The following is a 15,987-nucleotide window of genomic DNA, read 5'->3' on the forward strand; positions in this document are numbered from 1 at the left end:
ATTCAAATGTTGGAGAGCAGGTGGATGAAAGGAAACCCTCTCACACCGTTGGTGGGAAAGTAAAGGTGTGCGACCACTATGGAGAACAGTATGGAGGTCCCTTAAGAAAACTAAAACTAGGGTTGCCACATGATCCATCAATCCCGGGACAAAACACTAATTCAAAAAAATACACGCACCCTTATGTTCATAGCAGCACTGTTTACAATAGCCAAGACATGGAAGCAACCTAGGTGTCCGTAGACAAAAGAATGGATAAAGAAGGCATGGTACATATATACACGACAGACTACTACTCAGCCATAAAAAAGAATGAAAAATGCCACTTGTAACTACATGGATGGATCTAGAGATTATTATACTAAGTGAAGTAAGTCAGAGTAGGAAAGACAAATATTATATGATATCAGTTATATGTGGAATCTAAAATCTGATAAAAATAAACTTATTTACAAAATAGAAACAGACTCATAGGAAACAAACATGTTTACTGAAGGGGAAAGGTGGTAAGAGGGGGATAAATTAGGAGTTTGGAATTAGCAGATAGAAACCACTATGTGGAAAACAGATAATGTCCTAGTGTATAACGCAGGGAACTGTATTCAATATCCTATAATAAATCATAATGGAAAAGCATATAAAAAGAATATATATACATATGTATAACTGAATCACTTTGCTGTACACCAGAAACTAACACAACATTGTATATCAACTATACTTCGATAAAAAGAAAAAGTTACAGTTATTAAAACAGTGTGCTATTAGTGTAAGTTTGCCTGGAGAATCCCAGGGACAGGGGAGCCTGGTGGGCTGCAATCTATGGGTCGCACAGAGTCAGATACGACTGACGTGACTTAGCAGCAGCAGCAGCAGCAGCAGCAGACATAAATCAGTTCAGTTCAGTCACTCAGTCATGTCCGACTCTTTGAGACCCTATGAATTGCAGCACGCCAGGCCTCCCGGTCCATCACCAACTCCCGGAGTTCACTCAAACTCACGTCCATCGTGTCAGTGATGCCATCCAGCCATCTCATCCTCTGTTGTCCTCTTCTCCTCCTGCCCCCAATCCCTCCCAGCATCAGGGTCTCTTCCAATGAGTCAACTCTTCGCATGAGGTGGCCAAAGTATTGGAGTTCCAGCTTTAGTATCAGTCCTTCCAATGAACACCCAGGACTGATCTCCTTCAGAATGGACTGGTTGGATTTCCCTGCAGTCCAAGGGACTCTCAAGAGTCTTCTCCAACACCACAGTTCAAAAGCATCAATTCTTCAGCACTCAGCTTTCTTCACAGTCCAACTCTCACATCCATACATGACCACTGGGAAAACCATAGCCTTGACTAGACGGACCTTTATTGGCAAAGTAATGTGTAACAGAATTAAGAGACTAGAAAAAAATCATTATGTTTATGACTTTTGAGGAAGATACCAAGGCAATTCATTGTAGAAATAATAGCTTTTTCAATAGATGGTGCTTGGACAATTGGATATCCATATGCAAAAGGATGGATTTTTACCCTTGGTTCACACCATACACAAGAATTAACTCATAGGTTGATGGGAGCGGGTGGGGGGTGTGAGGAAGATTTTATAAAATGGTCCCTTGTGTCCAGGACAGCATTTGCCTCATTTTTGAAGATTCAGGTTAGAGAAAAGCTCTGAGAACTATATTTTTCCATTTAGGGAGTTGTTTCCATTTCCTCGAAACACATATGGGGCACTGCTTCAGGAACTCCTATGTTCTAAGCTCTTCCCCTGATCTAACTTTATCCTCACACCCTGTCCTTCTGTGCTACAGGCTTCTGTCTCCAGTTGATTTATTTCATGAACGGTAAGGGTTCATTTCTGATTGGAGAGAATCTACATATGCAGTGTTTAGCTCCCCACTAGTGGGATTTCAGGAGTCTACAGTCCATATTTTCTCTTACTACCCATACCTCATTTTCTCTCTGCAAATTGCAGTAATTAGGTGTTTTCAAGAATTTTTTCATTTTTTTACACAGTGTTGTTATCTTGAGAAATAAATTTATGTCTTGTGAATTTTCCTCTTTCAATTTTGGCCATTCATTATACATAGCTGAAGTTTCTACAAGGTTGTAGTAGGTAGTGGACACTGTTTCTTGCTTACAGACGTGACATGACGTGAAAGTCGCTCAGTCGTGTCCAACTCTTTGTGACCCTATTGACTATACAGTCCATGGAATTCTCCAGGCCAGAACACTGGAGTGGGTAGCCTTTCCCTTCTCTAGGGGGTCTTCCCAACCCAGGGATCTAACCCAGTCTCCCACATTGCAGGCGGATTCTTTACCAGCTGAGCTACATTGCATAGAAATGTTTTTCTTATATTTGATTTTGTTTCAATCCATTTTAATCGGGTCCTGGGAGGAAATTTGAAGACTGTCTTTGAAATGATCATCTTGATCACTCCAGGTTATATTCTATAACTATTCTGTGTGTGTATAAGTGTGTGTGTGAAAGAGAGAATGAACAGATTTGGCTTTGACACATCCTTCCACATGTGAACATCATCTCATCTGGTCTGGATTGTTTTTTTGTTCTCTCTTTCCCTTTCATCACTTCTTTGACAGCACTCTTTTAAATAGATAAATAGTTAAAGAGTTCAGTGTTTTCTCTAACTTTCTAAGCAAACTTGTGAGCTGTTATTAAGCTTATGATTGATTCTTAAGGAAAGTGAGCCTTTGATGCACTGTATGCCTCAGATTATTAAACAGAACAATTACATCATAAAAGCTTTTAATAGGTGGTTGTAATGTACATATTTAACTTTTAGTTGAATAAATTCAACAGTGGTATTTATCTTTTCAACCTTTTAAACTACATAAGGAGAGCAAACATATAATTTCCATGTGGGCCAGTAGAAGGTGTAAAAAGACTTTTCTGTACAAAATATTCCTGAAATAAATGTTAATCCATACAGTTAAATGATAGCACCTTTTTTTGGATTATTTCAATTTATAAATTATCTTTTGGAATGTGTGAAAACTTGTATTTAGAGGGGGATAATAGCTGGAACTTGGTGAAACAGACAAATAAAATAAAACACTTGGAACCTGATGGAGAAATCTCTTGCTATCAGGCAGGCCATCAATATGTGGACAGTAATATGTGGCCTGTGAACTCAGGAGAAAATTTTCTCTTTCTGTGCTTAACTGTACAGTTATATAATTAGTTTTTAAGAAAATAATTTTTTAATAAAAAATAATGTCTTATAATTTAGTATACATACACTAAGGGATATGGTAGGATCTTGATATCCTTCTGGGCTTCTCTGGTGGCTCAGATGGTAAGGAATCTGCCTGCAATGTGGGAGGCCCATGTTCTATCCCTGGGTTGGGAAGATCTCCTGGAGAAGGGAATGTCTACCTGCTCCAGTATTCTTGCCTGGAGAATTCCATGGATAGAGGAGCCTGGTGGGCTACAGTCCATGGTATTCTTCAATTTCTTCTGCCTGAGAGCACCACCAGTCCTCTCGGGTCCATACTGGACAACCAGTATGATCAAGGTAACACTGACAGAATTGATAACATCATTAAGGGGAAGACAAAATACAATGAATATCTCAACTAGAGAACAAAATGTTCTTTGAGCAAATTCTATATCCATTTATAATTTTAAAAAACTGGGCCTAAATTACATTCTAAATGATATTTTATCTTTTATCTTTTTTATATTTTAAGCTATGGCAAATTGGCAATATGTATTGAAGTTTTAAAATGTGCTTATCTTTTGCCTCAACAACTCCATTTCTAAGAATTGATCTAAGGAGTAATTCAGAAATGTACACTATTTCTTTTTCAAAGTTGTTATCTATAATACTAAAAATTGAGCATGACCTCCATATTCAATATTTATACCTTAGATCTTGACAGTATGACTACAGAAAATAATCACTGTTCAGCCTTTGGAAATCACACTGTAGAAGGGGGCTTGGCAAACTTTTTTCCACAAAGAGCCAGATAGTAAATATTTTAGACTTTGGGGGCCATATGGTCCCTATTGCAACAATATAATTTTGCTGCTGTAATGCAAAAGCAGACATAGCATGTGGCTATATCCCAACAGAACTTTAGTTTGGACCCTGAAGTTGGAATTTCAGACAATTTTCTTGTGTCATAAATAATATTCTTTCTGTTTTCTCCCCTTCAGTTCAGTTCAGTCACTTCAGTCGAACAGTCATGTCCGACTCTTTGCAACCCCATGAATCGCAGCACACCAGGCCTCCCTGTCCATCACAAACTCCCAGAGTTCACTCAAATTCATGTCCATCGAGTCAGTGATGCCATCCAGCCATCTCATCCTCTGTCGTCCCCTTCTCCTCTTGCCCCCAGTTCCTCCCAGCATCAGAGTCTTTTCCAATGAGTCAGCTCTTCACATGAGGTGGCCAAAATACTGGTTTCAGCTTTAGCATCATTCCTTCCAAAGAAATCCCAGGACTGATCTCCTTGAGAATGGACTGGTTGGATCTCCTTGCAGTCCAAGGGACTCTCAAGAGTCTTCTCCAACACCACAGTTCAAAAGCATCAATTCTTCAGCGCTCAGCCTTCTTCACAGTCCAACTCTCACATCCATACATGACCACAGGAAAAACCATAGCCTTGACTAGACAGATCTTTGTTGGCAAAGTAATGTCTCTGCTTTTGAATATGTTATCTAGGTTGGTCATAACTTTCCTTCCAAGGAGTAAGTGTCTTTTAATTTCATGGCTGCAGTCACCATCTGCAGTGATTTTGGAGCCCCCCAAAATAAAGTCTGACACTCTTTCCACTGTTTCCCCATCTATTTCCCATGAAGTGATGGGACCGGATGCCATGATCTTCGTTTTCTGAATGTGTGGCTTTAAGCCAATTTTTTCACTCTCCACTTTCACTTTCATCAAGAGGCTCTTTAGTTCCTCTTCACTTTCTGCCATAAGGGTGGTGTCATCTGCATATCTGAGGTTATTGATATTTCTTCAGGCAATCTTGATTCCAGCTTGTGTTTCTTCCAGTCCAGCGTTTCTCATGATGTATTCTGCATAGAAGTTAAATAAGCAGGGTGACAATATACAGCCTTCAGGTACTCCTTTTCCTATTTGGAACCAGTCTGTTCCATGTCCAGTTCAAACTGTTGCTTCCTGACCTGCATACAGATTTCTCAAGAGGCAGGTCAGGTGGTCTGGTATCCCCATGTCTTTCAGAATTTTCCACAGTTTATTGTGAGCCACACAGTCAAAGGCTTTGGCATAGTCAATAAAGCAGAAATAGATGTTTTTCTGGAACTCTCTTGCTTTTTCCATGATCCAGCGGATGTTGGCAATTTGATTTCTGGTTCCTCTGCCTTTTCTAAAACCAGCTTGAACATCAGGAAGTTCACGGTTCACGTATTGCTGAAGCCTGGCTTGGAGAATTTTGAGCATTACTTTACTAGCGTGTGAGATGAGTGCAATTGTGTGGTAGTCTGAGCATTCTTTGGCATTGCCTTTCTTTGGGATTGGAATGAAAACTGACCTTTTCCAGTCCTGTGAGATAAGAAAGCCTTCCTCAGCGATCAATGCAAAGAAATAGAGGAAAACAACAGAATGGGAAAGACTAGAGATCTCTTCAAGAAAATTAGAGATATCAAGGGAACATTTCATGCAAAGATGGGCTCGATAAAGGACAGAAATGGTATCGACCTAACAGAAGCAGAAGATATTAAGAAGAGGTGGCAAGAATACACAGAAGGACTGTACAAAAAAGATCTTCATGACCCAGATAATCACAATGGTGTGATCACTGACCTAGAGCCAGACATCCTGGAATGTGAAGTTAAGTGGGTCTTAGAAAGCATCACTATGAACAAAGCTAGTGGAGGTGATGAAATTCCAGTTGAGCTATTTCAAATCCTGAAAGATGATGCTGTGAAAGTGCTGCACTCAATATGCCAGAAAATTTGGAAAACTCAGCAGTGGCCACAGGACTAGAAAAGGTCAGTTTTTTCCCCTTACCATTTAAAAATGTAAAAACCATTCTTCCTTCACAGGTTGTCCAAAAAATGTAGCAGTCTACAAAATGAGTGATCGCTGTGAAGTCTAAATCTGTAGATGATTCAACAGGAAGAAGAGTGGCAGGAGCACAGAGGTGAGAGGTCATGGCATGGGTATTGGGGGAACCAACTCAGAGGAGAGGGTAGGACTCCGTGCCTGGGGTGGGGCAGCCCTAATCCAGGGGCTACTTTTTATCTGGTCCCCATGTCTACATGCCATCATGTTATCACTACTTCAATTAGTAATTTCTCAGGAGATAAACCTACTAAGGTTTCTCAGGAGATAAACCATGCTTGTTTATAATTCACTTTGCTGAGAAAATGAGAACCATGGGAATTTCCCAGGCAATGTGGGTCAGCCCACATCTTCAATATTGGTTTCTGGGTGCTAATTTGGAATTTGGGTCTAAATCTCTAAATGTTCTTTTTACAGTTTCTTCTAAAGGAGTTAGAGATGTTCACATAAATGCATTTTCTTGGGTTTGTCACATGCACCATAGAATTCCTAAGATGGATAATATACTCATTAAAGCCACCTCTGACCCTAGGCTATTTTGACTTGTCCAGAAAATATTATTGTTATTATTATTTTCTGTCCAAAGGCAATACTTCATATACATATATATGAAATATATATATACACACATACACATATATATGTAATTAATTTAGTAACTTGAAATTGCTTTGGTGAGCAAAAAATTGGTTTCTGTTTTTTGGTAAAAAATTTTCCACCCAGAATCTATAGTCAATTATAGATCCTCATTCTGCTGAGTAGAAATAACTTTAAATCTTCCATTTTTGCAAAGCACTTTGCAAAATGCCTTTACATAGATCACCCCATTTATTCTCATTATTATCCTATAAGGTATATATTAATGTATACATTTTAAATAAAAAAACTAAAGAGAAGAATGCTGTATTCCAGATTCAAGTTCATTTAGTGGCAGAAATGACACACAAATCCAGAATCTTTGATTTAAAACCCAAGTCCCTTTCTGTGACAGCACAGCTTTCTTCCTGAACACAGTTTCCGAGGTTAGCTGTGTATGATTGATGTAACCAATTTTCTTCCTCCAGGGCAGAGGAACTGGTTCCTCTAGAGCATCACAGGCTGTTTCCAGGGATTCTTGCTACAGAGCAAGTGAGAGGATTGGTTGCCTGTTAGGCAATTTGCTGAAAAAAATAATCTGCAAAAGTTTCCTATGTATTATGGCAATGTGATTTAGGTGTATCAGTCTAGAGTTACACTCTAGAGATCCTTCATAGAATGCATGCTAATCTCTGGAACTACACATCTTTCCTACTTTTATTCTTTTCAGTGTTCCAAATCTCTTTTAATGGCGTCATCTTTCTTCTAGTCTCTTAGGACATTTTGTTTCTTTCTACTTTTCCTCTTATTCTCATTTACAAATAGCAACTCACAAATGGTGGCATCTAGCCAGATGCCACACCACGTGAGTACCTTCACCATGATAATGTTGATCTCTCTTCCCCTTCGTCTACTGCCATTGTCAAGCTCCTTGCGAGTGAGTGCATTTGTGCACGCTCAGTCGTGTCCCACTCTATGGTCTATGGACTGTAGCCTGTCAGGTTCCTCTGTCCATGGGATTCACCAGGCAAGAATACAGGAGAGCGTTGTCATTCTTCTTCCAGGGGATCTTCCTGACCCAAGGACTGAACCCGTGTCTCCTGCACTGGCAGGTGGATTCTTCACCAGTGAGCTGTCTGGGAAGCTGTCAAGTGCCTTGAAAGTGAAAGTCACTCAGTCATGTCTGAGTCTTTGGGACCCCATGGACTATACACTCCATGGAATTCTCCAGGCCAGAATACTGGAGTGGGTAGCCTTTCCCTTCTCCAAGGGATCTTCCCAACCCAGGGATCAAACCCAGGTCTCCCGCATTGCAGGCTGATTCTTTACCAGCTGAGCCACAAAGGAAGCCCAGTCTATCCCTTCTCCAGGGCGTCTTCCCGACCCAGGAATTGAACTAGGATCTCCTGCATTGCAGGTGGATTCTTTACCAACTGAGCTATCAGGGACCCTTGCTATCTTCCAAATATATCACCCAGTGAGCAATCACATGGTGTTTGGCTTCCTTCTCCCTCTCTCCCTTCTCATCCTTATTGTGTTTGCCCCCAGATTAACCTTTGAAAGCAGACTTATACCATTCTCCTGTTTACGGAAATCTGTGGATCACCACTACTTACGAATCAAATACTAACCATCAGTAGGCTTTCTAGGATTTTTTTCCCTGTTAAGTAGACTATATTTTGTTAGAGTAGTTTTAAGATCATAGCAAAATTGAGCTGAAAGTACACAGAATTTCAACATATCTCATCCCTTCATATACTTTTGTATTCTAAAAAGTTATTGCCATACCCAAGGCCATCTAGATTTTCTCCTATGATATCTTCTAGGAATTTTATAGTTTTGTGTTTTACATGTAGGTCTATAATTCATTTTGAGATAATTTCTGTCAAGAATATAAAGTCTAGATTCTTTTTTTTTTGCATGTGGATATCCAGTCGTTCTTACACCATTTGTTGAAAAGGCTATCTTTGCTTCTAATACTGCATCGAATAAAATTACGAGTATCCTTGCTTGTTCCTGATCATAGAGAAAATGCTCTATGATATTAACTGTGAGTTTGTCATATATGACCTTTATTATGTTGGGGTATGGTTTTTCCAGTGGTCATGTATGGATGTGAGAGTTGGACTGTGAAGAAAGCTGAACGCCGAAAAATTGATGCTTTTGAACTGTGGTGTTGGAGAAGACTCTTGAGAGTCCCTTGGACTGCAAGGAGATCCAACCAGTCCATTCTGAAGGAGATCAGCCCTGGGATTTCTTTGGAAGGAATGATGCTAAAGCTGAAACTCCAGTATTTTGGCCACCTCATGCGAAGAGCTGACTCATTGGAAAAGAGTCTGCTGCTGGGAGGGATTGGGGGCAGGAGGAGAAGGGGAAAACAGAGGATGAGATGGCTGGATGGCATCACTGACTTGATGGACGTGAGTCTGAATGAACTCCTGGAGTTTGTGATGGACAGGGAGGCCTGGCGTGCTGCGATTCATGGGGTCGCAAAGAGTTGAACACGACTGAGCAACTGAACTGAAGTACTGTTCATTCTATATTAACTTTGTTCAGAGTTTTAAATCATAAAATCAGTATCGAATTTTGTTGAAAGCTTTTTCTAAGCTTTTTCTCATGAAATGATCATATGATTTTTATCTATTGGTTTTTTAAATGTGGTATATCATCTTGATTGCTTAATAGATACTTGTCTATCCTTGTCATGTATGTGGGTGTATTTCTTTTCAATTTAGAATTTTAAAATATTTATTGATAATTTTTCTTTTATAAATGTTTGGTAATCCCAAGTGATCACCCAAAACGCAGACTGTAAACACAACAGCAGAGGAGCCACCAGGGAGTGCGAGGAAGCAAACTATGAACAGGCGACAGACTGAGCAAGGGTGCAGGAGGGAGTAACAGACACCAAAAGACACGTGCACAACTGCGCCACTGAGAGCGACAATGGGAGTGAGTACATAGCCACATTTGGACCACAGAGATTTCAGCGCAACTGATTAGGAAACCACTGAGCCAAATACTAACATTCAGGAGGAGGAATGGACAAACCATTTTTATGAGCATGCTCAGCTTATTGACATGGGAACGAGGAAGCAGAGAAGCTCGGTAGTCATTTCGCAATGCATAGCAATCTTTTCTTATGTCCATGAGCCCCTAGTACAACCCATGTCCCCAGTCCTAACTTGATGCCACCTCCAGGAAGCATTGTCTGATCACTCATCTGGAACCGCATCTCTCCACTGAATGAAAATTTATAACTCTTAATGCTCGTGTGCTGTTTCAACTAGGAGGCTAGGGAGCTCCTGAGTGTGGAATTGACTTCTGATTCAGCATTTGTTTCTCGTGCCTGAGAGCACATCCTAAAGTTTCATATTAACACAAAAAGGAGGCAAATATGGGGGCAAGCAGGAAATACTGGAAATCTCTTCCTCTCTTTGCTGCTAGGGGCTTGACTTTATTTTAAGATGCCAGGGCTTGAACCTGAAACATAAGTGCTCCTTTGGCTCATTCCCTTTATCAAGTTAATTGTTCTAGAGCATCTCTGCTAGTCCCTTGTATCATTCATGGGCATGGTAGCTAAGATTATGTTTTGGTATTTAAATGTAGAAAGCAATATTGAATCCTCTAAAGAAAGATTGAAGGCTTTATTTTAGAAATTTAGGATAGTTTACAAAATATAGAGGACCCATTTGTTCCATAACCAATGTAGGGTAAGGAGGGTTATATAACATATATATCTGAGACAAAAATGCTCCTTGATATGCGTTTGGAGTGTCTCTGTATGCCTTCTGGTGCAGTTAACTTGATAAGCTGACTTATTACTACCAGTCAGTATCAGTTCTGTCCTAAGTTATTTCAGAACCCAAAGATGCTCTGGCCACTGGTTCTAAAGGTCCCCGTTTGTAATGTTGCTTGTACAGGATCTTGAAAAGCTGAATGTGTGGTATCTCCACGTTGAAAGAATGGGAAGCTGTTTCATTTCTGAGTAATGCACAGGGTTCTTCTTTCTCCAATACTTTGTATTCTTCCTTCAGAATTTAGCTATTAAGTTCCCACTGGTTTAAATAGCTGTGAAACATTGAGCATTCAGTTGCTTTTGAGCCGTATGTGATTAGCCAAGAGGAGCTATTCTTTTAGAAAATATATATTTTATTCTGCCCATTGCATCTAAATGAATCTATTGCAAAGCTGTGTTTACCCACATCCATATGCAAATATTGACTTATGCATTGCAATGATGTAAGCTTGGTAGGTTTTGGAAGAAAAACAATGGATATAAACATTTAGAAGCAATTCAAATATTAAAGAGCTTAAATATTTCCAAAGACTTTCACATGAGTCTTTCTGGGATGTGGTTATAGTGCTGCAGTCATTTGCGAAATATAGTTATTGAACAACATTGCTTTTACGTATGAAAGTATGTGTTTCTGACAGTGATAAAATCAATATGTTAGGTATTCATACCATCCCTTATAATAGTCCTTGGGGAGATATACTCGGCTCTATATTCTCTTTTTGGTGATACTGTAGTGAAATGGGACAATAAATTTCATGAACTCTCATAAATGTCCCTAAAGATTTCTGGTAATCATGAATAAGGATTGTTTTAAATGTTTATTCTGATGTTAAGAGGTATAGAATTTTGCAGCAGAATATATCATTTTAACTTTCTTGAATTTAGTATTTGTTTCTCTAATATGACTTTTATAAAAATGTCATAGGACTTGGTGAGTGTGAATGCCACTTGTATGAATCCTAATAGCTGCTTTCTTTCTATTTTTCCCTTTTTATAAGCGGTTACATTAAAATCAAGAGTAAGTTTTAACTTGCTCTGCGTTCTGAGGAATGCCAAGTCTGGTAAATTCACACCTCAAGACAAACTTCAGAAATGCCAGGATTCCTGAAGGTTTGTTACTAACGCCTATCACCTCGGGGGCAAATCCTTTCCAAAGATGCTTCATAGTACGATAAAGTGAATGGCTAACTTCATGAAGTTAGTGGGGACCTAAACTTTGTTCACAAGGCTCTTTCCTTGTGAAACTTATTAAATGAGGAAATTGCTATTATGAAAAGAGATAAAGTTGACATTCCAAGGGGTTTCTTTCAGCTTTCAGTAGGGAAGGCAAGGGGAGAGACTAGGGTAACTAGTGACCATGAAATATGCTAATTGACAAGCATTTACAGTTAATTTACTTATTCAATAAAGTTTTTCTGCATTTATTTTAAAAAGTCACTGACTAGGGGCTTCCCTGGTGGTCCAGTGGTTAAGAATCTGCCTTGCAATGCAAGGGACACTGGTTCGACCCCTGGTCTGGGAAGATCCCACATGCCTCAGAGCAATCAAGCCCGTGCACCAAAATACTGAAGCTGGTGTGGCTACAGCCTGTGCTCCATCACAAGAAAAGTCACCGCAGGGAGAAGCCTGGGCACCACAACTACAGAAAGCCCATGTCCAGCACTGAAGACCCACCACAGTCAAAAAATAAAATAAATAAATCTTAAAAAGTCCCTAGCTAACTCCTGCTTAGAATGTATCATTTTATGAGATGAAGAGGCAGCTCTCAAGGAAATCATGGTCTTCAAGTTAAGTTATGACATGTGTACACGGCTATAACAGAACACAGCTCTAAAAAGGTACAGCTACAAGGGACATACACGCAAGAGCCGAAAAGTGCCAAGAAGGAGGGGACTGTTTTCAACTGGGTGATCCTGACAGACATCATGGAGGACGTAGCCCAAAAGATAGCCTTCAGAGAATGACAACATTCAGTAGAGGTGGTGAGGATGGCTTAGGAAGAGGAGTAGGCCTAAGCAGAGGTGTGGTAGTGGGTGAGGATGAAGCAGCTTTGTTGCTATTTCTTAGTCCGTCTGGCCTCCAGCAGACGTTCGTAAAGGTGTAAATAGTGGAAAATGAAACTGGAAATAGAAGACTAGATCCGCCCCCCCCACCCAAAAAAAAAAAGACTAGATCCCAGTTGTGAAGGGTCTCTAATCTTTCTATGGGGTGTTGTTTAATTAATTAATTATATCTGTTAAGTATTTTATAAATTCCAGGTCAGGCACTTGAATTCATAATACAGAGGAGAGATGAAGTAGTTGCTGGCATTTAAAGCAGAGGGAGGGAGTCAGAGAATTAAAAGAGTCATTGCTATTGAATAGGACAATTCCCCTACCACCATCTTCCACTTGGCTTTTTGCTCTGACTTTGTGGAATGTATGACAAAACTCCCTTACCCTTTGTTTCTAGGTGTAGCCAAAAAAAGAGGACGATCAGAGGGTGGAGAGATGGGGAAGCTGGAATATTTGTTCCCCTGGTTTTCTCTCTGCTGGGTCACTTTAAATTGACTGGCTCTCCTACTGAAGGCTTTCACTGGGGACCCCCCTCCGATCAGCTATTTGTTGAGTTCTGGAAACTGCTCCTTTCCCTTGGCCTCTCAGGAACGATAAGGACCTTATTATCATTAGCCCTGTGTTATTACACTATCCCTTTATATAGCTTATTGGCCAGTTTGACAATTGGCCAATGACAACTGTCATCTCTTGTCTGATGGACCCCTGACTGATAGAACTATTATAGTGTATTAGTTTCTCAAGGCTGCTGCAACCAATTACCACAAATTTGGTGACTTTATAGAAATGTGTTCTCTTATGGTTCTGGAGGCCAGAAGTCAGCAGTCAGCTTCACTGGGCTGAAGTCCAGGTGTTGTAAGGTTGTAGGCCCTCCAGAGGCTTGAGGGGAGAATTTGTTTTTTCCCTCTTCTCACACCATGTTTTACTCTTTTAATGTGTGAGACTGCCTTCTGCCTTCCTCTTAGATTTTTGATTGCATTTAGGGCCCTCCTAGATAATTTGGGACAATCTCTCTCTCTGAAGATCCTTAATGTAAATGATGATGATGATGACAATGGCTCAGTCATGTCTGGCTCTTTGCGACCCCACGGAATGTAGACCACCAGGTTCCTCTGACCATGGAATTCTCCAGGCAAAAATACTGGAGTGGGTAGCCATTCCCTTCTCCAGGAGGTCTTCCTGACCCAGGGATTGCACCTGGGTGTCCTTTATTGCAGGCAGATCTTTATTTACCATTTGTGTCACCAGGAAAGCCCCCTTAAGGTAATCACATTTGCAAAGGACATTTTTGCTTACAAGGTGAGCCTTATAGGTTCTAGAGAACAGGATCTGATCTCTTTGAGGAGTCACCCTTCGATACACTTCAGACATGGGAGTACAGATGTAGAGAAGCACAAGCAGAGACATCCCAACCAGCCTAGTAGGTAAAGGCATGCTTTCTGTTGGGGGCAGACTGCCCCCAGCTATGCCATGATGTCATATTGTTTATTTTGAAGTAAAGAATTAACAAATGGCCAATGCAAAAAGGACACCTGACCCTCCTTTTTGTCTCCCTAAAAGCAGGGGATAAATCTATCCTGTGAAAGGTGCACTCCCTGCATCTGGTGGTAGAAGGACATGCTTATCACCAGAGATAAGGGATTTGGGCAGAGAAGCCTGTAGAAACAAACCTTGCTACTTCTTTAATTTACTGCCTGAAGCCCAAACTCTTTTAGATTCTTCACTAATTGAATACGCTAAATCTAGGTTTCTTTGTCCAGCCAATTCCTCCCAAATGTATTGTTTCTTGGTCTAAAAAGTATAAAAGCTGCCTGCATTGGCCAATTCTTAGGTCTCAGGTTTCTATGAGACTTCTGTGTACATGAATTAAAATTTCTTTTTCTCCTGTTAATGTGTCTTGGGTCAGTTTTATTATTTAATATTAGTCCCACCACAAGAGGGGGAGTGGAGGAAATTTCCTCTTCCCTGACACTTCCCAAGGAGTAAGAAATATTAAAGATGAAATTTGCAGGACTAACAGAAATTATCTAGGCAAAGGGGACCAAGGGATGGAGTTGGGTAGGGGCTGTTCAAAGCAATGGATGGCTGGAGCAAAGGCCTGGAAAAAGGATAGAGCATGCTTGACCAATGTGATAAACCTGGAGACTTGACAGCGTTGAGTATGGCTACTGTGTGGAGTTGAGAGGCTAGGAGAGGTTGGTGAGAGGTGGTTGGCAAGAGGCGGGGCCAGAAAAATGAAAGTTTTGTTCACTAATATTAAGTAGCATGGATATAGTTCAATTGACAAAGAGACAGCACTGAAGAACTGATGCTTTCAAACTGTGGTGCTGGAGAAGACTCTTGAGAGTCCCTTGGACAGCAAGGAGATCCAACCAGGCAATCCTAAAAGAAATCAACCCTGAATACTCTTTGGAAGGACCGATGTTGAAGCTGAAACTCTAATACATTGACCACCTGATGATGCTGGGAAAGACTGAAGGCAAGAGGCGAAAAGGGGGCGACAGAGGATGAGATGGTTGGATGGCATCACTGACTCAATGGACATGAGTTTGAGCAAACTCCAGGAGACAGTGAAGGACAGGAAAGCCTGGCTTGCTGAAGTTCATGGGGTCACAAAGAATTGGACTCGATTTAGTGGCTGAACAACAACAACATACTTTGAGGCTTCCCTGGTGGCTCAGGTGGTAAAGAATCTGCCTGAAATGCAGAATACTCAGGTTCAATCCCTGGGTCAGGATGTTCCCCTGGAAAAGAGAATGGCTACCCCTTTCCAGTATTTCCCAGTATCCTTGCCTGGGAAATCCCATTGGCAGTAGTCCATGGGGTTGCAAAGAGTGGACACAACCGAGTGACTAAGTACCACCATACATTATATATTTTTAACAAGGGACTGATATGATAAAAGTAGAGCTTCAGAAAGATTAATTTAGTGTTAGGCCACAGGGTAGATTGCAGCATGGAGATCCTGGAGGCAGGGAACCCAGTTGAGCAATGTGATGAAAATTTCACTGATGTTGGCTGCTTGATAAATATCTGAGGGTATTAGACTCTGAGTAGAGTGTGCTCAACATCATCAATCATTGATGAATATTTATTAACTTCCAAGAGCATGTGAGATTGTGAGTGGTTGAGGAAAATGTAAAAAAGGCCTAGTGCATGTTCTAGAGCATATACAAGGTTTGAGATTTAATTGCACCGAGCTTTCTTTCCCTCATAATATTACTTCCTATTTACTATTTAGGAAATATTTGATCTACTTGTTATTAGAAGTGTTTTGCCAAATACCACATTAATTATTCTACAAAGAAAAGTTAGTGTCTGAAATTTAATCCTAGAGGTCAAAGGCCAGGAATAAAGACATTTGCAGGCACTATTTCCAGGAAAATCTTCAAAGACATTAACGAGAAAAATGTTAACCAGAAGCATGTGATTTTGAGTCATGCTGAAAAATGCTGGAAGAAAACAAATGCAGAACAAGTGTTCTGTATAATTTTAGAAATGTAATTTGGAATATCT

The sequence above is a fragment of the Bos taurus genome, chromosome 28, assembly GCF_002263795.3.
Source record: "Bos taurus isolate L1 Dominette 01449 registration number 42190680 breed Hereford chromosome 28, ARS-UCD2.0, whole genome shotgun sequence".
Taxonomy (NCBI): domain Eukaryota; kingdom Metazoa; phylum Chordata; class Mammalia; order Artiodactyla; family Bovidae; genus Bos; species Bos taurus.